Source organism: Microtus pennsylvanicus, chromosome 1, assembly GCF_037038515.1.
Source record: "Microtus pennsylvanicus isolate mMicPen1 chromosome 1, mMicPen1.hap1, whole genome shotgun sequence".
Lineage (NCBI taxonomy): Eukaryota > Metazoa > Chordata > Mammalia > Rodentia > Cricetidae > Microtus > Microtus pennsylvanicus.
Window position 1 is genome coordinate 83,263,831 of NC_134579.1, and position 27,604 is coordinate 83,291,434.

At 43.4% G+C, this 27,604-nt stretch overlaps 1 pseudogene; it reads right to left on the bottom strand.

The window, feature by feature from the left end:
• Nucleotides 1-27,604, bottom strand: part of LOC142847571 (replication factor C subunit 3-like) — a 204,159-nt pseudogene that overhangs the window by 166,195 nt on the left and 10,360 nt on the right.

The following is a 27,604-nucleotide window of genomic DNA, read 5'->3' on the forward strand; positions in this document are numbered from 1 at the left end:
ATTCTGTGTGTATGCCTGCAGGCCAGAAAAGGGCACCAGACCCCATTACAGATGGTTGTGAGCCACCATGTGGTTGCTGGGAATTGAACTCAGGACCTTTGGAAGCACTCGGGAGGCAGAGGCAGGCGGATCTCTGTGAGTTCGAGACCAGCCTAATCTACAAGAGCTAGTTCCAGGACAGGCTCCAAAACCACAGAGAAACCATGTCTCGAAAAAACCAAAAAAAAAAAAAAAACACAACAAAAAGAAAGCACAAACGTATAATCTACTGACCTTGGACATTTGGTTCGAGCATCAATTATTTAAGTATTTAGACTAAGTTTGAGCTTGTGATGCAAAACCTTAATCCTAGCTACTCAGAGACTGAGACAGATGGACTGAACATTAAAGTCTGGACTGAACTCCACTGTGAGTTCAAAGCTAATCTTTGGAACGTAGTGTGATCATTTCTCAAGACTTTAAAAGGATTTGGTGATATATCACATTGTTAGAATGTGTAACAAACATGAGCAAAGCCCAGGTTTAATGTTATTTTAATAATTAGATCAAATAACCATGGGAGAACTGCTATTTTCTGAAGGGAAATTAAGGAGGAGTGGACCCGGGTTCCGGGGAAGAGGGGTTGAATGACTGGGAGGAGGGAAGGAGGTTCAAGGGATGAAACATGAGAGAAGATAAAAAATGTAGACAATAACCACCCCTTTGACATTTACACGGGGATTTTTTCTTTCAAAGATGTTTTCAGCCATTGATCTCACAAGATGCTAAATCCTTAGAAAGTCTTGGAATAATCACAGAAATCAACAATTGGACAGGATGTTAGTGAGCTACTGGAAAAGTGGGTGGATGATCACGTGTGTGTGAGGGTGTGTGTGTGTGTGTGTGTGTGTGTGTGTGTATTACTACTGATGGTGGACAGCCTGCCCACATTGCTGCAGCCTACCTTATCCAACTCATCACATAGCTCACAGAACTTCTCATCGGTCTTTTCATAGAGATTCTTCACCTTCTCACAGGCCACTTGCATTGAAATCTGCTCCCTCCATAGCTTTCGGTTCTCCTCTCTCAACATGCTCACTTTTTTCTTCAACTGAGTTCGCTCATTCAGGAGCTGGTTGTGGAGGATGCTGAAACATCACAAAAACACATTGAGAACTACCTAGCCTCCATCTCCCACATCACCCATGCAAACTCCCATGTCCCCAGACAGCCCTAGACCAGAGCCCACAGTCACCATGCCAGGATACCCTAGTGGCTGTCAAATGTCAGAGAATGGCCAAATTACAGAAAGACTCAGACTGCTTTTGAAAACTGTTACAATAAAAGAAATGCATGTACTTCTGACAGCAGGGTTTGCCTCCTACCACATGTACTTAACTGTCCATGGTATTGGGAAAGCATCAGCAGGTTGAGAGGTAGAAGACAAACATTTTGTGAGGGAGGTCAGCAGACCCAATTGAAATATATTCTATCTATGGGTAGAATGGGATCACCTCTGTAAACCCCTACCAGAGCCCCCAAGACCCACAAATGCCTGACATCTTTATCATGGTACAAATAGATTTTCTATCGAGAGGCTCCTGAGCCTGGCAGGACAATATTATGATGGGCTCACAGATACTTCAGTCTTAGCAAAACTAGTCCAGTAGGTCCATGTCAAGAGCATAAGACAGACTGCTTTTTATAGGGAGACAGGCCAAAAGGAAAGTCCTCACTTTGGTTCAAAGGCAAAAACGTGGCAAAAGCAGTCACTGCCAAGGAATAGAGTCCCAGTGAAGTCAGTCACTCACCTGTCAGAGACAGTTTCCTCAGTCAGTTCCTTGCACTTGTACAAGGCCTCTCTCATCTCCATGGGGAATTTCTGTAGATCCAACATCACTTTCTTATGCTCCATATTCAGCATCTCCAACTCAAAATTTAGCCTGTATTAGGGCATAGCCCCAGAGCAAAGAACCCCATGAATTCTGGACTTAATGATCCTATGATTTCAGGCTGTGCCCTAAACACCCCAGCACAGTCGATGTCAGTGATAGCTATGAACGAGGACAACCTGGTGCTGGTTAAACTTGCTGACGTGGCCCCAGACCAGCAATCAGGGGTGCAAAGGGAGTGATCCAGAGCTGCATGAGTTCCATTAATGGGCCTGGATTAGAATAGTTAAGTCCTCGGGAGCCTGTGTCACAAGTCTGATCCCACCAGAAATCTATGATAATGTTGTTCCCGTCTTCAGAACGGGGATTTTTGATCCTAGGTTCCTATTGTTACTTGGATGTCTAAAGCACAAAATCAGTGTTAACAGCGGGCAGACCTGACTTAAGGATAGATATATAAGTCTCCAGTGGATTCCAATGGGCTGCCAAGGTGAGCACACGGGCCAGCAGCACCATCACTGGTCATAGTGGAGTTCCCTGACCCTAAGGGAACTTAGTGGGATCACCTGGAAACTGTGTCACAGAAAGAACCACATGCCACAGACCCCCAACTACTAGGACACACACACACACACACACACACACACACACACACACACACACACACACACGGAGGATGCCAAATAAATGTAGGCAGGCAGAATTGTCTCAGAATATAAGAAACCAGACTAGAGAGGAGCAGTGATGAAGTTCAGACCTCAAGTCACACTCTGAGATGCACCAAGACGACTAGGCCCCTGCAGCTGCTCCCAGGAGCAGCCAGTACTCAAGCACCTGCTGGTTAAGAACAAAGACTCACCATACACTCACAGCACCTAGCATTGTCCACAAGCCAACACCTGTCAAGGCCTCATGAAATGTATGCTGAGAGCTCACAACTATTGCCCCATCCCCAGATTGATCCAGGCCACAGGCTCTGCTTTTTATTTGGAGGAATTACACAGCCTGTGTCCTGATATCACTCCTTCCCAGGGTTCAGCTTTGCCTCTCAGATGCCCTCAGGAACTAGACAAAATGGCTACCTGTTGTTCAAATCCTTGTTGGTATAATTAGCCAGTATTCCACGAAGTTCATTCCTTTCTTGGGTCATCATCTGAAGCTGCAGGGTCAGCGTATCCACCTTGTTCATCCGCTGCTCCTGCCCAGTAACAGAGTTTGGGGCTGATGTTTTTCCAGCACTCCCTGCAGGTAGATAAATATTAGTGAATTTATGCAGTAGTATGGCACAGGACCAGGAGAGATCATGTTGAGTTCGAAGAAGAGGCCAAGGAAGAGTGAATGCATGGAACACAGTGAAGGATCAGGACAACTCCTCAAACTGGGAGCCCATAAGCCATGCCTCTGTCTCCACTCACTGTGGCTAGCTATGTGTATCAGCCCCTCCTGCTGCCCCACTGGCCCTGAAAGGCATATGTCACCCAGCCATGCTGCTTTGGAAATATCAACTCATTTCTGATGTGATACAGAAAATTCCTGGAGTCTCCAGTGCTTAGAGACTCTCAGTCTCTTAGTGTGGCCTGGAATAGAAGTAACTGTATGTCTGAGACCCTGGTGCATAGATGGGGAATTTCCCATGGGATACTCACAGAACCTAAAGAAATCACTGATGATGAGTTGTAGCAACAACCTACTCTCACACCCCATTAGTCTGTGCCTCCTGCTGGTCTTTGCCACTCAAAATAAAATTAAGGAACTCACAGAACAGCAGCTGTAACCTTGACAACTCCTGGATCTCTGCCAAACTAACTAGCAGCAATCCTTCACTATGGGTCTGCACTTTAGTAACCCAGAGAAGCAACATAGAACCATCTCTTCCAAGATCCCAGCTACTAAACCCCATTTCTGTAAGGTCCAACTCAACCCAAACCTCCTTCTTCGAAAGTCAGATCTCTCTGCCAACCAGTGTGCTCAATCTTGCCATTGTGTCTTCTGGTGAACCCTATATGCACATAATTGATGTGGAAGTGATTTCTTATTAATAAAAAAACTGCCTAGACACATTTGATAGGCCAACCCTTAGGTAGGCGGAGAAAACAGAACAGAATGCTGGGAGAAAGAAGCTGAATCTGGAGTCGCCATGATTCTCCCACTCCAGGCAGACGCAGGTTAAGGTCATTCTTGGTAAGCCAGTTCGTGGGCTACACAGATTAATAGAAATGGGTTAGATCGATATGTAAGAGCTAGCCAATAAGAAACTGAAACTAAAGGGTCAGGAAGTGTTTAAAAGAATACAGTTTCCGTGTAATTATTTCGGGTAAAGCTAGCCGTGCCCGGGACGCTGACCAGCCGCTCCTATTTCAACACATAATGAGTGCCCCAAGAACACAACACTGTTGATTTCAAAAAAAAGATGCCAACGACTCTTTAGGATACAGCAGAATGTCCAGAGAACGGACTGTTAGGGTCTCTGCCAACTGCCATCACTTATCTCATAACTGTCTCTTCCCAAGTTCACCAAAAGCCAAGCTGGCTTTTCCAGGTGCCTTCCCTGAGACACAGGGGTAGCTCGTCAGCAGCTCTCTGATAGTTAGACTCTAATTAATTGTAATTTAATACTTCATAATTTATGAAGGTCAAGACTCATTTTCTAAACATTCCCAAGGAATGGCTCTTCACCTCCGAATCAAAAAGTTGGGAAGTGATGGATACTAAGAAATCAGCTCATGTTGATGTGGAATGAAGTTCAGTTTCATGAAGTGAATGAGTACCTCAGGAAATATCCACAAGGCTGTTACAATGTGTGGGGGTGATGGGGATTGTGGGTGACCCTTCAGACCAAAGATAAGTCACATGGGTAATGATGAATATTTCCGCCAAACTTCAGCAGAGTACATTCCATCCATCATGATGTTAGCAAAGGTGAGATCACCTAGTGACAGGACAGGCTGGAGACACCTAAGGGCATCCACAGGTGAGCCCTCACTCACCAAGAACAGACACTTGCAGGGAGAGTGATGGCTCATTCCTGCACTCAAGTTAAAGTCAAGTTAAAGATGACTGGCTATTGAGATTCAGGAACTCAGAAACCTTAGGGGTCACTGACATGCAGCAATACCCAATGGTTCCTACCCTGCATTTGGATGTGAGGTAAAATTTGAGATCCCCCAGCTTTGGCCAGAGGATTTTACTCTCCCTGTTATTAGTGACCCCCAATCAAAAGAAATCCAGTGTGGGTGAAGCTCAGTGCTGTAACTGAAACCTCATTCATCCCTCTCTCCTTCCTTTCCACTCAGAGTCAAAACAGAGGGCCCCTAGCACAGCAGCTGCAGGGTTGACCATTACTGGCGCTCTGCCAATCTAAGCATCAGAAACCCTAAACTCCAGGTCTACTCTTTAGTAACAGAGAGAAGCAGGATAGATTCATTACCTCCACGAAGCTCTAAGATCCTCTGACTCACTATGAAAAACCAAGCTGAGGCCCTCCACCATCAAGAAACTCCCCACTCCCTCCCCAGGACTCACTGCGTTTTCCCCAGAACCATTTATGTCTTGATGAGCGACACTGAGGTTGAAGGCCATCTTCCTTCAGCCTCCCTCTAGTCTCGTTACGCTCTCCCTTCTGTCTCCCAAGGAGCCTGCTCAGTCTTGCCAACATGGCTACGTCCAAAACCAGTAGGCAATGAGCAGATGCCCCACAGGCAGTTGGTGTTACCACAACACTGATGACATCACAGAGAATCAGGGCTCGAGGATACAACAGAATGTCCAGGGAGGGGTCTGCTTCTGTCCATGGTACAGCCATTACCTCTGACTCATTTCCTCACTCCAAAATGACCTTAAACCAAGCAGCCATATCAGGAGCCTCTCTGGGGTCAAAAAGGAAGAAGGAAGCTCTTATACAGGTAGTAATAAAAAATTTCCCCTGGAGAATCAGCAGAGCTCACTCAGGCTATAAGGTTGTGAGTGAAGATGTAATTCACTCTTGACGTGTCTGGTTGGAGTCACATGAGGCCAGAAGATACCTCAGATATTTAGAAAAAACAGTCCTAGAAACAATACGATGGTCCAGACCTTGAATCAATATATTGAGGCAAGAGCAGTGACAAGTAATAGGTCTGTCGGGGCTGTGAAGGGGCACCCTAAGTTGGAAACACACATGCACATGCACACACATACAGATAGAAGAGGCACACAATCATGGGATAGAATATGATGTACATCACTGCTATGGTCCTTCTATCAGCAAACAAAGCCAAATTCCTTGGCCAAGAGCCAGGTGTTATGATATATGTGCTTGTTAATGGCTTTCGGTACAATACCCATTGGGAGATCATGAGAAGGACAGGCATTTGGAGAGGCTTGGGGTTATTAAATCAAAGAGTTTGCTTATAGCCTAACCTCAATTTCCTATTTCTGACAGTTCTTGTAAAGAGGATCCAGCCCATCGTTAGGCTGAAATTCATTTTTTCCAGATCTCTGGACTTTCTCAACAGAAGCATGTTCCTTAGAACTTAGGGCTGATGAGGTCTGTCAGGTGATCTGTGCCATTTCAGATATGGAAGCCCTAAGCAGGTGAATGTGATTAGCAACTTTTTTTTTATAAATAGGGTCTTGTAGAGACCAACAAGTTGAGAACCAAACATCTGGCAAAACTGGTATGAAAAAGTTTTATGAACATACAGAGTGGTGCTGTGGTAAAGAAGCAGAAGTGAGAAGTGAGATAGATAGAGAGAGAGAGAGAGAGAGAGAGAGAGAGAGAGAGAGAGAGAGAGAGAGAGAGAGAATATAGTTTGCAAATCAATCTGAGATGTGACAAGATCTAGAAAACAAGGTATAATGGATTATCAGCAAATTCCAGCAACTAGGAAAGAGGCCTGTGTAGGGGAAACCCAGCCCAAGGGGGTGTGTTAGCCTTGGGCTAATGTTTAGGTATAAATCTGGCTGGTGCGAGCCCCGCTGGTCCCTTTTTGTACTTCCTGTTCATCACTGGATCCCTAGTGTTGTAAGCTATTCCCTCATTAAAGTTTACTATTTCATATTAAGCTAGCCTGGTTATTACGCCACACAGCTTGGCCTTTGCAATAAATATTTGTGAGATATCACACTTCCATAAACACACTTCTCCAAATCAGGAGATATTCTTATCCACCCCAGCCAAATATGCACAAAACCATTCTGCATGTGCCTGCCTCTAATCTCACCAGTCTCCCACACAAATAGGCTTCACTCTCTTCCAAATGACCTGACTGCACCTATGACCCACAATGTTTTCTCTCGACCCACCCATGGAATCTGGAAGGTGATCAGGAAATGAACTGAGAGATAAGACTTTGCCTACCTGATACTCAAAATGCAGCCTTGAGATTCTCAATCTCTGGATGATAGCCCTAAACCATCCCTCTACAGGAAAGGGAGTCTTGCTGTCAGCTAGTTTTTCTTCTTCCCTTTACATTCTTCAGAAATCTAGGGGACAGCCTCCTCAAGCCTATTCACAGTGGCACATGGTACAGCTTGGCTTCATAACCCTCACGTCTCACCTCAAGATGTCAAAAGAAAATTGACAGATTTCACAAACACTCATATGTTTGGAGATGCCGAGGTTATCTATTGTTCACTCTAGCACCTTGCAGGGCCAGAATGTGTTCCCCAGACTAAGCATGTTATCTTCTCTGATATCATCCCAGGACACACAAATCTGGCTGGAAGGAGCCAAGCTTCCTTCCTTGCCACAGCCTCATAAGGCCCATAATATTGTGAGGTAAGTTCACGTATTATCTCTGCATGGACATTTGCCTATCAAAGAAAACTCATGTACCCAAAACAACTTCTGCTATCTCTGGTTCCAACAGAATCTTGTTCTAATTCTGCATTCCTTAGCAAATGCAACTTGTGTCTTCTATTGCTTAAAGCTTCCCTTTTTCCCATAGTACACACCATTGAGAGTTTGCCTAAATCATCAAGAATTGACTACTACAGCATTCATCATCCATTCACTTTACTTTAAAATTATTGAAAGCCGTGCGATGGTGGCGCACGCCTTTAATCCCAGCACTCGGGAGGCAGAGGTAGGGGGATCTCTGTGAGTTCGAGACCAGCCTGGTCTGCAGAGCTAGTTCCAGGACAGGCTCCAAAGCCACAGAGAAACCCTGTCTCGAAAAACCAAAAAAAAAAAAAAAATAAAATAAAATTATTGAGGCATGTGCCCTAAAAACAACAAGTCTTTTTGTTTCCTGCACCTCTATTTTCTAAAAAGCTTTCAGAGATCTCACTAACAGACTTACCTGCCCACTCCTCTATCAGTCAAAAGGGTCCTTAAGGGTTATATGCATATTTACCATTAAGTCTGCAAATGCTTCATTCTTGATGCTTGCAGCCCTCAACTTGGGCTGAACTTAAGACATACTTCCAGGAATACAATTATCTCAGAGAAGAATTTAAAACAAAACTATGCATATAAAACTAAATTACAACAATATTTCAAATGAAAATGTGAACCTTGTATAAATGATGTAACATGTACATATACATGAGCATCTTTCCACATAGTTAGGAACCAGAAATACTTGGAGTGCGTGTACAAAAGTATAAATGTTCACTTACCAGGGGGTTAATGAATGCTGCTCCCATTAGAAATGATAACCTCTGCTGACAGTACAGAGCAACCACTGACCATGGAATATTCTGCAAGGCATAATTCAAAGTACAAATGATGCATCACTGGGACACATTACTCAGATATTTTAGTAAAATTTTTACTGTATGATTGCTCTTGGAGAGTACCCAGGTTGCAGTACACTCAGGCAAATGGGGGCTCACAGCCCTCTGTGACTCCAGTTGCAGAAGATATTATGTCCTCTTGTGACCCCTTTGGGCAGTGCAAACATGTGCAGCAGAGACAAACATTCAGGCAAATCACCCACACATGTAAAATGAAAGTGAAGAGAGTTTTTAATTGACCTGGATATTATAACCTTCCTGACACACTCATGTACTATTCTAATGTGTAGGTCCATGTGTTATGCACTTTCTGGTAACATGTTTGCTCTTGATGATGTGTAAGACAGGCTCTCCATATGTATTCCTGGATGTCCTGGAACTCACCATGTAGACTGTGCTGGCCTAAAAATATCCAAATGCTTCTGCATTCTCATGTTGGGATTACAACTGTGAATCACCATTCACGCTCCACCTTTTTGGGTAACTTCATTTTATTGTTTTTGTTTTGTCAATGAGACAGAATCTCACTTGATAGTCAAACTATCCTAAATTTCACTATGTTGACTAGGTTGACTTTGAACTCTCAGAGATCTACATGTCTATACCTACCGAGTTCTGGAATTTAAGGCATGAATCATTATGCATGACATGACATTCCATGTATTTTTAATAGATGGAGGATGTTGTTGGAGGCTGCTTGTTCAGTCCTGGCTGCCCAGACTATAAAATAATCACTCAGAAACTATATTATTTGTAATACTCTTTGGCCAATAGCTTAAGTGTATTTCTGGCTCATTCTTATATCTTAAATTAACCCATCTCCATTAATCTGTATATGGCCAAGTGATGGTGGCTTACCAGTATGGTCCTGTCTGGTGTCTGTCTCCAGTTGGACTACATGGCTTCTTCCTGACTCAGCCTTCTTTCCACCAGCATTCAGTTTAGTTCTGCCTGCCTACCTTTATTCTGTCTTATCACAGGCCAAAACGGCTTCTTTATTCATTAACCAATAAAAGCACGACACAGACAGAAGGACTTCCCACACCAGGAGCAGAAGCTATATTCATAGGAATTTGTGGAAATGCTAAAGAAGAATCGAGGCAGTATGTAATTCTTCCTAACAAAGGAAAAAAAGAAGACAATTAAAAGCACAAGTGAATCAACTGGGCCAGGCCCCTTATCTGGGTCTGCAAAAAAAATGCTTCTAGTCCAATATCAAAAATCTAAATTGCACCGACAGTGACTTTATCATACTTTTCTTTCACAAGATAAAACTTTACATCAGATTTTAATGTTATTGAGCTATGACCTTTTACAGAGACAGGTTTGAAATTCTTTGAGAATTTATCCACGCACACAGTGACTTTGTTCATATTTGCCTTTATTCCTTTTCAATGGTTCCTGGTGCACTCTCTTAATTCCAACATTCCTAACCCCATCCTTATTTTTGTTTTAAATAACCTACCTAGGGTTATGTGTAACCCATATGCTCATGTGTAAGAGCCATCACTAAGTTTGCTCAAATGACCTGGCATTAGCACCTTAAATTAAACTCACCCTTCCTCCTCCAAAAGTCATCATCTGCCACCAGTTTCTCAGTAGTGTGTGTGTGTGGGGGGGGGGGTATGAGCACTTTTCTCTTCCATGCCTTATTGACTGCCTTGACTATGGAGTTCATGATACAGTAGTCCTGTACTGTTTTATTTCAAGCTATCTAATATGCTACAAGCATTTCAGAGGTAATCAAATTTTACATTATAATACAAATAAGTGTTGACAAGAAATCTGAAGAAACTATTAATGTTCTTAATTTGACTGATTATTTTCCCACATTTATGAGCTATAATTAAAATAATCAAGGCAGTACTATATCATAATCTGACTGTTGCTCTGTATACTTAAAAAGGTTTGAGATAATTTCTTATATGATAATATCTGAAACACACAGCCAGAAACTGAATGTAACAAAAGACCACTGGAAACTGAACTGAACCTACATCTACATCTTGATATTCCAGATAACCATGATTTCATTTGTTGCTTGAAAGCTGATCAGCCAGATATCTGGGACATGATTTTGAGTTTACCTCAGTTCCTCTCTTACAGATTATCAGAGAGATTTACATTTTTATTGTGATTATTCCTAGTACTTGAACTGGCATTGTGGAGACCATTCATTTTGGAGGGATATCTTGCTTAGCCTAGATATAGTGGGATGGGCCTCAGTCCTGTGTAGTAATATGAGCGGCGGCGGGGCTGCGTCCCCAAACACCCCAGCCGCCTGCCCTGCCCGGCTAGCTTATGCCCCGAAATAATTACACGGACACTGTATTCATTTAAACACTGCTTGGCCCTTAGCTCTATCTAGCCTCTTCTAGGCTAATTCTCACATATTAATTTAGCCCATTTCTAATCATCTGTGTAGCGCCCCTAGGTGCGCTTACCAGGAAGATTCTAGCCTAAGTCCATCCTGGGTCGGAGCTGGGGCATGGCGTCTCTCTGAAGTGTCTGCTCTGGAGAGGAGAGCTGAGGAGTCTGAGCTCACTTCCTCTTCCTCCCGGCATTCTGTTCTGATTACTCCACCCACCTAAGGGTGGGCCTATCCAATGGGCCTAGCAGTTTCTTTATTGCTTAGCTAATGAAATCAACAGATTGATATATGACACCCCCACATCACTTCCCCTTTTTCTGTTTAAACAAAAAAAGGAAGGCTTTAACCTTAACATAGCAAAATTACATACAACAAAACAGTTATCAAGTAAAAGTTACATCAGAAACATTTATACATATAACAAAATTGACCGTAAATCTCTATCAATAAAGCAAAATCTATACTAATGCAAATTATTCATGTCTATATCATATCCCCCTTTAAATGTAAAAGAACATTTATAAACCATATTTGGGAACATGGGCGCAGTTTTTTCTCTCCAAACTGCTTCCTGCTGAATGGGGGCGTCGTTAATTAGGTCTTTCTTGGTATAACCTGTGTGCTAGTTTCATCTCAGTTGTCAGTTGAGCGAAGCAATTTTCTGAAGATGTTCACAGCAACCCTTCAGGAGGACGTGGTCCATCATACCAAATCGGAATTGAAGAAATCCATAGAGTCTCATCCTCTGTGAAAACAAAAGAAGACTCTCTCCAAAGCATCATATCCTTAGACCCAAATTCTGAAATCGTAATACCCTTATATCCATTCTGGTTTAGCTTGGCAGCCCATGTAATGAAATGTCTCTCTGTACTTAGCTCCTTCACAGTCAAAAATTTTAAAGAAAACACAATGTACATAATCCAGACTCTCTGTGAATTTTCCATCTTTACGCGGCTTATTTTTATTTATATCTATAACTATCTGTACTTTGTCTCTTTAAAGACTTTACTTTTACTTTTTTCTTTTTAAACCATTAACTTTATTCTCTATATTCTTTTTCTTCTCTCTCCCAAGCCAACGTACATTCATCCAACAGTGTGACTCATTTAGCGGTCTGAATCTGTCCTATTGTGAAACTGCAATTTTTTACTATCCAGGAGCACTTTTGATTTGCGCCTTTAAATCACTAGGCGCTTAAGAATCTCAGCTGTGACATTCCTAGGTTAACTTTTTGCTTTTTGAGCGTATATCTTTGAACTGTAATAACCCTGTAGACCAGGCTGTCTTTGAACTCTCAGAGATCCGCCTGTCTCTGCCTCCCAGGCATTGGGATTAAAGGCGTGTGCTACCACTCCTTGAACTAACAGAGATCTGTTCGTCTCTGCCTTCTAGGCACTGGGATTAAAGGCGTGTGCTGCCACACCTTGAAGTCACAGAGGTTTACTCTAAGAATTTTAACTTTTAGTCTGCATATATTTTTAACACACAGTAAACCATTTAGAAATTTTCATTGTCTTTGAATCTCTCTTTACTGTATATCTCTCTTTTTCTGACCACAAGAGCCTTTAATTTACTAAGCAATCTCAGTAGGACTAAAGGCGTGGCTTTGCCGGCTGGATCCTTAGCTTTACAGACTCATGGCTGAGGTACTGGCTGTAGCCATGTTTATAGCATTTCAAGGTCCCTGCCAACCAGCAAGCTACAACAGACAACACTCAAGTCCTCTCTCTGTAGCCGGCCCTCCTGCCTCAAACAGTCAGAGTTTGCCCTGGCAGGATGGCCCAGAAAGCCGGCATTTTTAAACGGCACAGCTTTTTTCCTGCTACGGCTGAAAACCGAAAAGCATGTGTTCATCTTTTCGTCAACACCATTTAAGTGTTTCGTGGCAGGACCTCTTAATGAGCTGCAGGTTTTGCAGCTGAAGCTGAGTCAGGAAGCCTCTCTTAGATGAGAGCGCTTGCTTGCCTCTAGCAAGCAGAGTAGACCCAAGAAATCGCTACTATCAATAAAACATGCTTTACTCTTTCCCAAGCTTTTTCAGGCTTTCTGTGGATTCAGTTGGCCACACGTCTGGGCGTCATTTGTAGTAATATGAGCGGCGGCGGGGCTGCGTCCCCAAACACCCCAGCCGCCTGCCCTGCCCGGCTAGCTTATGCCCCGAAATAATTACACGGACACTGTATTCATTTAAACACTGCTTGGCCCTTAGCTCTATCTAGCCTCTTCTAGGCTAATTCTCACATATTAATTTAGCCCATTTCTAATCATCTGTGTAGCGCCCCTAGGTGCGCTTACCGGGAAGATTCTAGCCTAAGTCCATCCTGGGTCGGAGCTGGGGCATGGCGTCTCTCTGAAGTGTCTGCTCTGGAGAGGAGAGCTGCGGAGTCTGAGCTCACTTCCTCTTCCTCCCGGCAGTCTGTTCTGTTTACTCCACCCACCTAAGGGTGGGCCTATCCAATGGGCCTAGCAGTTTCTTTATTGCTTAGCTAATGAAATCAACAGATTGATATATGACACTCCCACATCAGTCCTGCCTTAAACTGATGTGTCAGACTTTTTGTCTCCACTTGGGAAGCCTTACACACTCTGAGGAGTTTATGGAGCTGGGGTGAAAGGAAGGTGGGGAGAGCAGGAAGAGGTGAGGGAGCGGGAACTGGGATATTATGATAAAATAAGGAAAGATTGTTCTAAAAATAAATTTTATAAAAAATAAAAAATAAAGTAGGTGATGTATCTAGTTGGAGGAAACATCATAGGGAACATACTTGAATGGATATATGTTGTCATATATCTCTTCTCCTGCATGATTATGGATTATAACCTCTGAAATTGTGATAAAATAAATATTACCACCCTCTAAAAATATTCTATACAGTGTGGGCTTGATTTCTCAAAGAAGGATACACATTGTACTACTTCCTATACTCCCATGATGACATTTAATGACAATCAGTAAAGATTAACAAATAGAGGCTTTGCTCACATATTGTCAGGGTTCCTCCTGTATTTAATTTTCCTTATTCTGACTTTTCTTGATTAGCGTTCTGGAGTGAACCACCTCATCTGAACCTTTCAACTGCAGGTACCTCTACATTTCATTTCATCAACTTGCTGCATCTCCTCTTTCCTGATAGGATTACAAACTAATCATTAAATGGGGTGTCTTTGGGCTAGTGAGTTCAATGCTAGAAACCCCTTTCTATGCTATGATATGCCCAAAACACAAACAAGATCAGTTCAATACATTCTAGGAATGTTGATGAGATGGCATCAGACATTCGTAGGAACTACTATAAGTCTTAAATCCTCTGTTCCTCCTTACTTTTCTCAAAATATGTCCATAAAAAATGGGGGTTGGTTCTTTAGTTCACTATTAGAGTGCTTGCATAGCAAGCCCAAGACCTTGGGTTTGTTCCTCAGCTCTGGAAAAAATGGCCTAATATTTATCTTCAGAATATCTAGCATGTTACATATATCTGAACCAGAAACTCTTACCTCCTCATGACAATAATCTGCATCACCATGATAGAATTCATCCTGCTTTGTCAAAACTTTCTGTATCACCTAATGTATCCAGGGTTCTTTGCTCCTTTTCTAGTGTCCTACATAAAACCTGGAGAATTTTTGTAGAAATCTTTTGGGGAGCCTAAAATGCCAGGGCTGCCTGAAAGGCCAGTATTTCTTCCACCTAACCTCACATATCAGTCTTAATTAAAAGCAGGACCACTGAGAAACAATTGGATTGGAACTAAATGTGAGGGCTATTTCTGGGATAAATGGCCCAGATTCAAGGGGCTAGAGATGCTGGAAAAAAATTGTGAGTTCTTCACCCATACCTAGTTCTCTGACCTATATGGGAAAAAGGAGTCTGTCCTGCCTTCATTGGAAACAATAAAATATAAAAACTGTATATAGGGGGTGAGTTTCTGACCCTGCTGCGCCAGCACGGGACAGGGAACTCAGGGGTTCCTCAGCCCCCTGTCCTTCTTGGGCTCTCTGCAGGGCCTCTACTCCCTACATACTGCCTCTTTCTTCCTATCCCACCCAGCTTGCATCCAGAGCCCTCCCCACTTCGGCCCCACTGCCCTCTTTTGACACATAACATCACCCTGGGCACTGGGTCCGAGTCCTCGGGGCACCCAAGCGGGAGGGAGTTCCTTTTTTTCTATAGCCTGCCTGCACCAAGCAGGGTAGGTGCGTTGTTTGCTAGCTGCCCAACCAGCACGGACACCTGATCTCTCGGTGCCAGAAGAACCAACATTCGGGTGAGTTTCTGACCCCGTGGCGCCAGCCCGGGACAGGGAACTCAGAAGTTCCTCAACCCCCTGTCCTTCTTGGGCTCTCTGCAGAGCATGTACTCCCTGCATACTGCCCCTTTCTTCCTATCCCACCCAGCTTGCATCCGGAGCCCTCTCCACTTCGGCCCCACTGCCCTTTTTCGACACATAACATCACACAGCCCAGCCTGTCTGGGCACTGGGTCAGAATCCTCGGGGCAGCCAAGCAGGAGGGAATTCCTTTGTTTCTATGGCCTGCCTGCACCAAGCACGGTAGGTGCTTTGTTTCCATCTGCACAACCAGCATGGAGACCTGATCTGGGTGCCAGGAAATCATCACCGGGGAGAGCCATCACTGGGAAGGTACCAACCCCGCAACAGACAAAGGTCTGGTCTCCAAAATATATAGAGAACTCAAGAAACTAGATTTTAAAATGCTAATTAACCCAATTAAAAAATGGGGCACTGAACTGAACAGAGAATTCTCAAAAGAGGAAGTTCAAATGGCCAAAAGACACTTAAGATCATGCTCAACCTCCTTAGCAATCAGGGAAATGCCAATCAAATAATTTTGAGATATCATCTTACACCTGTCAGAATGGCTAAAGTCAAAAACTCCAATGATAGCCTTTGCTGGAGAGGCTGTGGAGGAAGGGGTACCCTCATCCATTGCTGGTGGGAATGCAATCTTGTGCAACCACTGTGGAAATCAGTGTTTTGGTTTTTCAGGAAATTCGGGATCGACCTACTCCTGGAAACAGCAATACCACTCTTGGGAATATACGCAAGAGATGCCCTATTATATGACAAGAGCATTTCTTCAACTATGTTCATAGCAGTATTATTTGTAATACCCAGAACTTGGAAACAACCTAGATGCCCTTCAATGGAAGAATGGATGAAGAAAGTGTGGAATATCTACACATTAGAGTACTACGCTGCGGTAAAGAACAATGACTTCTCGAATTTTGCATGCAAATGGATGGAAATAGAAAACACTATACTGAGTGAGGTATCCCAGACCCAAAAGGATGAACATGGGATGTACTCACTCATAATTGGTTTCTAGCCATAAATAAGGGTCACGGAGTCTACAATTGGTGATCCTAAAGAAGCTAAGTAAGAAGGTGAACCCAAGGAAAAACATATAGTTATCCTCTTGGCTATGGGAAGTAGACAAAATTGCCGGGGAGAAAATTGGGATCTTGGGGGTGGGTTGGGATGGGGGTAATGGGAGATGGGGAGAGAAAAGCGAAAAGGGGAGGACGGGGGGACCTTGGGGAAAAAGGAGGATTGGGATAAAGGAAGGTTGGATAGGGGAGCACGGAAGCACAATCCTTAGTTAAGGGAGCCACCTTAGGGTTGGCAAGAGACTTGAACCTAGAGTGGCTCCCAGGAGCCCAAGGCAATGTCCCCAGTTTGTTCCTGGGGCAGCGGAGGATAAGGAACCTGAAATGACCCTATCCTATAGCAATACTGATGAATATCTTGCATATTACCATAGAACCTTCATCTGGTGATGGAAGGAGATAGAGACAGAGTACTGGACTGAGCTCCCAAGTTCCCAATGAGGAGCAGAAGGAGGGAGAACATGAGCAAGGAAGTCAGGACCACGAGAGGTGCACCCACCCACTAAGACAGTGGGGCTGATCTATTGGGAGCTCACCAAGTCCAGCTGGACTGTGACTGAAAAAGCATGGGATAAAACCAGACTCTCTGAACATGGCAAACAATGAGGGCTGATGAGAAGCCAAGGACAATGGCACGGGGTTTTGATCCTACTCACTGTTCTGGCTTTGTGGGAGCCTAGAGAGTTTGGATGTTCACCTTGCTTGATATGGACAGAGGGGGGTGCATCTTGGACTTTCCACAGGGCAGGGAACCATGACTGCTCTTTGGACTGGACAGGGAGGGGGAAAAGAGTGGGGAAGGGAGAGGAGGCTGGGAGGAGGGGGATTAAACAAACACTTCATGGTAGGCAAAAGGAGGAGGTTTTGAAGAGAATCCTTGGAGCAAAATATTTAAGACGATGTAGTGACAAATGAGACATTGTAAAACTAAGTGCCTTCAATAGATAGGAGACTACTAACATTTGAAAAAAGAAACAGTGGAAAGATTAGGGAAATACCATTACTAGCTAAATATCATACAGAAATTCTAGAACATTCCTACTACCATAGTATGAAAAAAAATCTAGAACATTCTTAGAACTAAAAAGCTAAACACCAAAACAAAGAAACAAGCAAACAAGAACAAAGAAAAGCCACTGGCATTAAACTATGTCATAAGCATGAACAGAAATCTCAAGAGAATCATTAGGTCATACTACAAAAACCTGAACTCCACAAAATTGGAAAATATAAAGGAAATGGACAATTTTCTAGATGGATACCATATACCACAATTAAATCAAGACCACGTGAGCAATTTAAATAGACCTATAAACGGCAAGAAAATAGAAGCTGTCATCAAAAATCTCCCAAACAAAAAAAGGCCAGGGCTTATGTGAATTCAGTACAACAATCTCTGAGTATTTCCTTGTAAAGTGTAACAGGAATCTGGACATTTCAGTGTCCACCCTCTATATTTATACCCTTAAAAAACAAAACAAAATAAAAAAAAAAACAGGATCAGCTTTCTCCCAGAACGCCAAAACACTGAGGGCAAGATCATTGAGGCTTTGCAAGTCTTTTATAGTTCAGCAGCTGGAGAAATGGCTTAGTGGCCAAAAGCCACTTGTTCTTCCAGAGGACCACGTTCAATACTCAGTACCCATACATCTGTAATTCCAGTCCCAGGGGCTCCAGCACTCTCTTCTGGCAGCAACTATGAACATGGTACACAAGCAAACATACTCAAGCAGGCAAAACACCCTTACATATAAAAATAATGAATAAAAATGATTAATAGCTCAGAGAGTATTCATTTAAAAACAAAAAAACCCACATTAACAATTTAGTAAAGAAAGTTTATTGTACCCACAGTCCCAGAGCAAATCTGCATAAACACAACTTCTGAGGCACTTGGAGGAGCCACTGGCTGCATCAGAAAACCATGCCTTCCAGCCCGTCCTCCATGAACATCTTATAAAGGGCCATAAACTTGGCCACAAACGCCTCCAAGTGATAAATGGCTTTGCAGCCCAGCTGCAGTCGATGCTCATAATAGGCTGCCATCTGCGACACCTCCCCTTTCAGCTGCCCGTCGCAGTTGTGTAAGAGCTCTGAGAGCAGGCCCTACAGGAGGAAGGGAGACTTAAAAAGCAGTCTGGGGGGAAAATAGCCAAACATGCTTATGCCTCTCCCTCATAAAGGTAAAGCTTTAATGTCGTTTTTATGTCTGTATGTAGGCATATATACTTACATGTATGTATATATGTGTATATATATGTATATATCTGTTACTTTTTTGTACGAATCAGCAGTTTTCAACAAAGCCAAAAACACCATGTATACAATAAAACCTGGCACTTAATCAAGGCTTTCAAAATTCCAAACACAGAAAGTCCCTTGCAACAGTCTGAATTAAAGGATCGATTTTTGTTTTGGTTTGCTTTGTTTGCTTTATTGATGATGTGGAAGAAAGATGCAGAAGAAAATGTATCTTGGTATAACCGACATTTTACAGACTGAGCAAACTGTACCTATGTATTTAGGAATACACATGTACACACACAGAAATATGTGTGTGTGTATTTGTAAATAATTAATGAAAAAGTAGCCATGAATTTTAAAGGGAATGGATTGGAGTGAGGAAAGAGAAAAGGGGTAATTATATTATAATCTCAAAAACTAAAATAAATGGTTAAAAAAGTAAATTGTATCTTAGATTTTGATCTTTTTCCAGGCTAGAGATATTCAGTATAACATTCTCTTGAGACCGTGGCACTATGTAGGGAATCACACCAGTCACATGATCCTGATGGCGACAGTCCATATCTACAGCACATTATCACTGACCTGTGCTGTCTGATGGGTAAGTAAGATGCACTAGATGCTCTTCTGTTCTTTCAGACAAGGTCTCACTATGGCCCAGGCTGATGTGCTCAAGAGATCCTTCTACCTCATCCAAGTGGCCACCAGATCTGGCTACGTCATTTGCATGACATGTTCAACTTATTATGGGTTTATCAGAAAAAAAGAAAAAAAACCCTCATAAGTTGAGAGCAACTGTGTGCATTTGCACAAGGGTACAAAGACCTAAGAACCAAGAGAGTTACTGCCGTATTCATTACATTAATAACAATTCAAAGTTGCACCAATAAAGGCCATCTTCAAAAAACTGACAGGGTCATTTAGCCTATTCTGTTGAATGAGACTCAGTACAGTGAACAGATTACACACTACTAAACACACACACACACGCACATTCATACACACACATGCACACAGCACTTGTTACTAGGTGAAAGGAACAAGTTTATTCAAAGCATTAATAACACCTATATAGCGAGGACGACCTTGTATTCTGTATCATGTGAGTTTGTTCACATTACTGTGCAATTTCAATAGAATCAAACTGCAAATTCCCTAATGCCTGAAATCAGTAAATTTAGCTAAGCGGCCAGCAGAGTGATCCTACAAAGTCTAGACTGGACCTACATCCTCGGCCTCATTTCTCCACGTATACCACGTCTTCCCTGGAACACCGGAAACATCCACTTATACAGTTCCATCCTTAGCGCTGAGTGTCAGCTGGAAAAAACCTTTCCCTGAGCAGCCGACCATGGCTGTGCATAACTCGGCTCTTTATTATTATTATTTCACCTTCCTTTCTTTAAAGACTCAAAGCATTATGAAATATTCTTCACTTGTCTCCCGTGTCACTCCCATGAACACAGCATCACAACTGAGGTCTTCCCTCCCCTCTTCTGTGGTCCCCTAAGGGTGCCTGGCACACAGGAAGAATACATCTGTAGAATTACTGAAATGCTAAAACTGATGATGACGTACCTTAGCATTACAAAAGCGCTGTGATCACAGGACTGGTGTCAGGTTATAGCTAGGAATGTTCAAGATGTCAAACAGGGCCACTTACCTTCATTATCATCTCAGGAGGAATACAGTGAGTGAGAAGCTCATAGAGCCTCCTGCGGACTTCAAGGAGCCTAAAAAAAAAAGGATTTGCACTTTGTGATAAAATAGGAACAATTTTAATGACCCAGCTGGTAAGGTCAAGTTTCTTACTTGATTTATCACCCAGCTGGAGACAGAAGCTGCCTGACTTGTGCTGTACCAATGAGAGACAGCCCCAGTACACCCACTTCAGTGTCTTCTCAAACAGTCTCATTCTGTAGCCCAACTCGCCTGGGCCTCATGTAGCTCATGCCAGCTATGAACTGGTAGCACTCTTTCTGCCTCAGCTTCCTAGGATAATCCACCAGGGCCAAGGACCTGTTCAGTTTTTGTAAGTTTTTTTCCATTCATTTTAACAGTAGCTATTTATAACAAGGGCTCCTCATTGTATCACTCACAATAGTACTGAAGAGAAATCAAGATTTCAGGGGCCTAAGAGATGGTTTGAGAGGTAATCTGCTTGTATTACAAATCTAATAACCTGAGTCTGATTGCCAAGAACCCATGGTGAAGGGCCAAAATGATTCCTGGAAGCCATCCTCTGATCTCTACAGAGACACACTTATGGCTGTGTGCGCTTATGAGCAAGTACACGCGTGTAAATACAAACATGGACACATACACACACACACAAAAATAAGCAGAATAATAAAAATTAAGAAGAAAATAAAGAAATTAAGAACTTGAATATGGAACTTGAGCTCGTTCACACCAGAAACTAAATACACTCACTCTACTAATGAATCAAGTACTCTTTTTATGCAGCTTAGAATTTTATGCTTAAAGTATCTACAGAGAGGCTGTGAAAAGACTGGCCTGTCTCCAGTGAACCACACAAGAGATGAGGTAATGTCAGCATGAAGTATGAACCTAGTCTATAAACTACAGCAGGGACACAAAGCTGACCTTCACCGAAGGGACAGGCAGAGATAACCACAACCAGGATAAGCCAATACGAGTGCAAACCCGAGTCCCTAACTCAGGCTCCCCTCATGGCATTTTCAGGAGGGTGGGACGGAAATGCACATACTGCATGTCAGAACAAGAATAAACAACGATATTCCCTAAACTCAGAAAACAACTGTCTTTGTCTTTCTACAATGCATTACCAAGAAAAAAGCAACTGTCCAGGGTTCTGAATAAGCTACTGCAGATGCTCCACTGCAGGTGAATCCAGACAGGGATTTACAAGTTCTCTCTTAACAGCACAGGTTCAAACTCCTCTCTCTGTCACACACAGAGTTCAGCACAGCAGCAGCACAAGGTCTCACTAACCACCTGCACTAACTGACAGAAGAATCTCCTGAACCCTAACTCATCAGATAGCTACCTAGAAACACACACTCCTCTCACCACTGTGTTCATCTAAACCACGGACGCTCGGGCTCTCATGGCTGCACTCAAGTCTATTCTGCACCCTAAAAATGATCTACTCCCCCTAGGGCTCGAGGCGGCTTGCTTCTCAGCTGTGACGGGCAAGGATGCGGCGATGCTTCAGTGAGGCTGAGGAAATGCCACACTGCAACAGCAGGGGACCTCAAAACTGTCATGTTTATTCAGAGCTATGGAGCCTGTCTTAGCTAAGCTGCCATAAAAGAAACAACTAGTGGCTGAGACATTTCAGTCCTGTCCACTACTGAGTAAGAAACCCACAGACGTGAAAGGAAACAGCTTCGGAGTGTGGCACAACGATGCTTTCTAAGTACTTCGTATTTCTCACCACAGAGCCTGTCCTTGGGCGTGAGCAGTGTCTTGTACTTCTGGACCCACAACGTACAATCTTTTTGATCTCTGCACCAAAGCACAAGTGCCCTTTCAGGACAACAAACAGTATCTCTAAGAGAGAAACATTTGGCTAAGTTAGCTCTCAAGCTGGAAGCTCAGTGTCTCTCTAGCACATTCCGCATCAATGACAAAGCAATTACAACAATGAAAATTGTTCTTTCAGCCTAGGCACACTAGGCACTTTATTCTGTGCAATAAAACTAAGCTACTTTCTGTGGGGAAAAAGAGATGAATAAAGTTCAATTTTACATGCTAACATATTGAAGAAAAGCATAAACTATATGCACTAACTACTTAGGTTCACTAAATACAGGTCTTACATGCAATTTTTTCCCCTTTCAAATGAGGCTCTGTCTGTTGCCAGGAGGCCACTAGTTAGTTCCCTGCCACTTAGCCCTGAAATAATCACACAAAAGATGCATTAATCAAATCACTGCTTGGCCCATTAGCTCTAGCTTCTTACTAGCTAACTCTCACATATTAATTTAACCCATTTCTATTAATCTGTGTATCGTCTCGAGGCTGTGACTCACCGGGAAAAGTTCCTTCTGGCTCCAGAGGCTACCTGGATTCTCTCCAATCTGCCCTTCTTTCTCCCAGCATTCCATTTAGTTTCCCCACCTACTTCTCCTCTGCCCTTCTTTCTCCCAGCATTCCATTTAGTTCTCCCCACCTACTTCTCCTCTGCCCTTCTTTCTCCCAGCATTCCATTTAGTTTTCCCACCTAGTTCTCTTCTGCCCTATCAGGCCGGCCAATTTCTTAATTCATTAACCAATAAAAGCAACATATAGACAGAAGGACCTCCCACACTAAAGCTCGGGAATTATTGTAAATGTCGTGTGCCTCCCTCAGGCTGTTACCTCTGTGAGTCTGCTGACTGACGGTAGCATTTGCAGTCTCCCTCTGACACACCTCCCAGTCTGTCTCGGGGATTTCTTGGTCTTCAGTAAAAGGGTATCTATGACACCAGAGAAAATACATTAACCACACATCGTCATGTTCCAGATGCTCCCTGTGTGACGGCCCCACTCACTGCTGCACTCTGCAAGCTTCACACATCAGTAAGGCTTTCCTGAGGTTCCTGCAGGACTTCTCTGCCAGCCTGTGAGCCAGCTTCGAAGGAAGAGCCAGACCCTCCTTCTTGCAGACACTGTATAACACACTGCAAATCTGGAAGACAAATCAACAAGGAGGAAAGCACATGAGCCAATGTCTAACATCTGTCCGCATCGCTGTGGAGCCTTTCACAGTGCTGCTGCCTCCTACAGGACGCCAAGTGCTGCTGCTGTACAGTCTTCACTGTCTATTATGAGTGAGCGCTGTCTACTGGGAAACTAGTACATGTTATTGACAGCTGTTAAGACGAACGGGAAAACGGTGCACTGACTCCCACAAAGGAACCAGGGATTCTCGCGTTCTCTATGTCCCCTATGCTCCCATTTCCCCTATGACAAACTAAATCAGCTTTAGGTAGAAGACATTAAATACTTCATCAGTCCTTAGGCACTGAATTCATAACACTCATTTGTTAAAAGATAGATGCAAGAGAACATATTTTATATTTGTATTTACCAGTAAACACATCACTCTGTACACCTACTAATGGCTGACCTTTGGATCTGTCTGCAGCTGCCCTTAAATGGCTGATATGCTTCACCTTGTTTTGGAAAACAAAATTTGAGCTAAGATATTTCTGGAAAGCTTAACATGACTAACGTCATCAATGCTGGGAGCAGGCACACAAATTGCTAGGCACCTATGGCAGATCGGGGGGATCACCTTAGATGTGGAATTGCAACACAAGATCAGCCTGCAGGTGGACATGTACTTCTCCATTGTTCTGTGCAAGGCATGCTGAGCATCCTTTCTGAGTTTGTCCACCATGTCAATAATACCACTGGGTCAAAAAGAAACAAACCAGCTACAACTGGAGGGCACTCAAGCGTTAAGTCCCCATCTGCCTCTACCGTGTCCTCATTAATAGGTGTGACGTCCTAAATAGATGGCTGATATTCTACTTTCACCTCTGCAAAGGCAGAATCATGTTTTTTAAAATGTTATAATCAAACAAGACTAAGAAACCCTGGTCAAAATGAAGTTAAATTAGGACTTCTCACTTCATCTCAGCTTTCATCATAACAAAGTTGCAAGACAAGGATGTACTGATCTATGCTATAAACTCAAAGAATTTGTTAATACTTTGGAAATCTCTGATGCAAGAGTCATAGCCAATGGGTACATTCAACAGGAGAATCTGGGAAGACATACAGGAAAATTGCATCTGGCTGCAATCCATGACCAGTCAGCCTTAAGAGGTTCAGGAACTGTGAGTAGGCAGGGGGTGAAAAGTCAAACTCCATTCCCATTTCCATAAAAAGAACAAAGACAAAGACACATCATGCCTGAGTGGGAGTCAAAAGAGGAATCCACAACACTTGTCCAAATGTGAAAATGTGAAACCACAGACTGCCCACAGGACACACAGGATCACAGCCAGTGTGAATGCAGAAGCCATAAGCAGGAGCAGGCCCCACAGGGCCCAATCTGTGGCTGAGAACATGGGACCCTGACACAGTGGGAATGGAGCAGGTAGGTGGTTCTGGAACAAACGCACTTCCTGCTAAGAGGATGCTCCATGCAGAGCCCAGCAGTGGGAGCCAAGTGAGCAGAATAGGAGAGACAAGGACAAGAATGTAGAGTGGTAGGAAATATGGGACCCGACTTTCTGAAGAAAAAACACAGAAACACCTAAGCCCCAAACATAGAAAAACCCTCTCTGGCCTCCTGCCTTCAAACACTACAAAAAAACCTATTATTTTTTTATGTTTTGTTAAAGATGGTCAATAGAAAATAATCACATTGAATTCATAGTTCTAAGAAAATAATTACTTTTCACGTAACCATAAATGTAATGGACAAACATGCTAATCTAACTTTGGAGCAGGAAGACCTGAGTTCAGCTCCAGAAACCATGTAAAAAGATGCTCATAAAACTCAGAGCTGGAGAAACAGAGGCAGATGCATCCCTGGAACTCAGCAAAACAAAAAATATACCAAGGAAGGATGGTGGCCCACACTCAGTATCTGATACTTATTCCAGACAGGATTGACTTTTTAGACAGCTTTGTTTATGCTCACCAACACTGAAAGAGTCAGGATAGCTCAACAGAACTCATGCAAGGAACTGCAAACTGTGAGCTCTGCAGAGCGAGCAGACTTCAGTGACAGCACAGGCTGTGGGTCAAGCAACCAGCTTTACTTTAATCTGCTCTGTGGACCAAGCTACCAAACGTACAGCAATATTTCAAAAAATAACTCTAAGCTGGAGGACAAGGAGTGTAAACTATTTTTTTTTGTTTTTGCTAAAAATGTAATTCCTACTACTTTTCTAAAAATATTTAGTAGCAGTTTACCTAGGATTAACTTCCAGGTGGTAGTTACTGGCAACGGTGCTGATTTCAATTTTTTTTAGATGGAGTCTGTGAATGAAACAAGAATCTGCATAACATTTTCTTACTGGCTATCTTCTTTTTCTCATGTATAACCAATCACCACTAACTACCTGAACAGTCTTCCATGTTAACACAGAAATAAAGGAAAAATATATTCAAGTTCCACGGCAAATAATAACATAGAAAGAGGAAATCTCATGCACACCTGTTTTACTCTTCCCGTTTAATAATGTGTCTCTGCAATCCCTCTCAGACAACTGGTGTGAGATGACGATCATGTATCAACTTAAAGTATGCATGTTCTGCAGCAAATTACTTTTGTGGATTTTCACTTTGACGACACCGTGAATGTCTGTTTCATCTGATGAACTGATCTATGTATATCACACACACACACACACACACACACACACACACTCTCTCTCTCTCTCTCTCTCTATTTCTTAAGTCATAGGCAGCCAGTGTTGGGGAGGGGTGCATATCTGATCAGTACTAAAAATCCTTGCCAGGGAGACCTGAGACAGCTAACTTCATAAGCACAGGACTGAGTCACCAACCTGGGCAAGAGTGTGGAACTGGGATGGCGAACTCTACAGGAGCAGGACAGAGCCAGCAACCTAGGCCAGAGCAGACCTGAGACAGTGAACTCCACAGGAGCAGGTACAGCAGAGCAACCAGAGCAAATGCTGAGGGAGTGTGCCAGAGCCAGAGACCTCTACGGGTTCAGGCAATGAGTCTGGGACCTACGAGGAGATAGGCAGGATTCAGTGACCTCTGCAGGACTGGGAGTAAGTCCGTATCTTCAATGGAGTAAACCTGAACCAGAACACCTGCAGGTCCAGGTGTGAATATGGGACCTCCCAGAAACTGGTCCTGAGCCAGGAACTCTGAGGGTCGGGGTATGAATCTGGGACCTCCAATGTAGTGGGCAGGAACCAGAGACCTCTGCAGGTTCGGGCACTAGTGAATTAAAAGATCATTTGAAAAGTTTAGAAGAAAAAGAAGCAAACTGACCTAAGAGAACTAGATGGCAAGAAATAATCAAATTAAGAGCAAAAATAAACAAAATAAAAACAAAGAAAACAATCAATACAACAATCAATAAAACAAAGAGTTGGGCTTACACACGACCCCCCCTCTCCCAAGTCTGTGTTTTTTGCAAGGTCCTTTGCTCAGGAACAGTTTTCTGCTCCTACACTAAGGCTACCCACCCAGAGCAGTGAGTGCCTACCTATGGGGCAGGCCTCAAGGATCCCTGGAAAGGGAGCACGCGCACCTCCAGCTTGTGCGCCAGGGTCTCCTGAGCTCTTCTGGATACCGCCCTGCCTGCTCCGTTCATCCTTTTGTCCCCGGATCATTGGGCTACCAGGCGGCCCTGTTTAGGTGCTGAGGAGTCCCATCTGGACTGGTGAGTGTGTGCTATCCAGGGGCGGATTGTCCCGGAAGAGAGCACAACACCCCTCCTTCAGCTCCTTCTGTAGGGCTGTCTTTCTTACACACACCCCTCTCCCCAAATCTGGGTTTTCTGCAAGATTCTTTGCTCAGGAACAGTTTTATGCTCCTAGACTAAGGCTACCCACCCAGAGCGGTGAGTGCCTACCTACAGGGCAGGCCTCTAGAACCCCCAGAAAGGGAGCACGCGCACCTTCAGCTTGTGCAGCAGGGTGTCCTGTGCTCTTCTGGATACCGCCCTGCCTGCCCCGTTCTGTTCTTCCTTTTGTCCCCGGATCATTGGACTACCAGGCGTCCTTGTTTTGGTGCTGAGGAGTTCCATCTGGACCGGAACTGTTCCTGCTTCTACACTGAAGACATACACCCAGAGAGTCAGTCACAGCAAAGACTGGACCAAGACACCAGGCCTCTTCTGGATTCATTTGAAGGAAGAGATGGGAAGGCTCCAAACAAGAATTCCTCCAACAACCTGAAAGGCAACATGACATCACCAGAATCCAGGGATCCCGAAATAAGAATTGTACACCCTACTCCAGAAGAATTAGAAGAAATCGACTCAAAAGTGAACTATATGAAAATAATAGAAGACCTTAAACAGGAGGT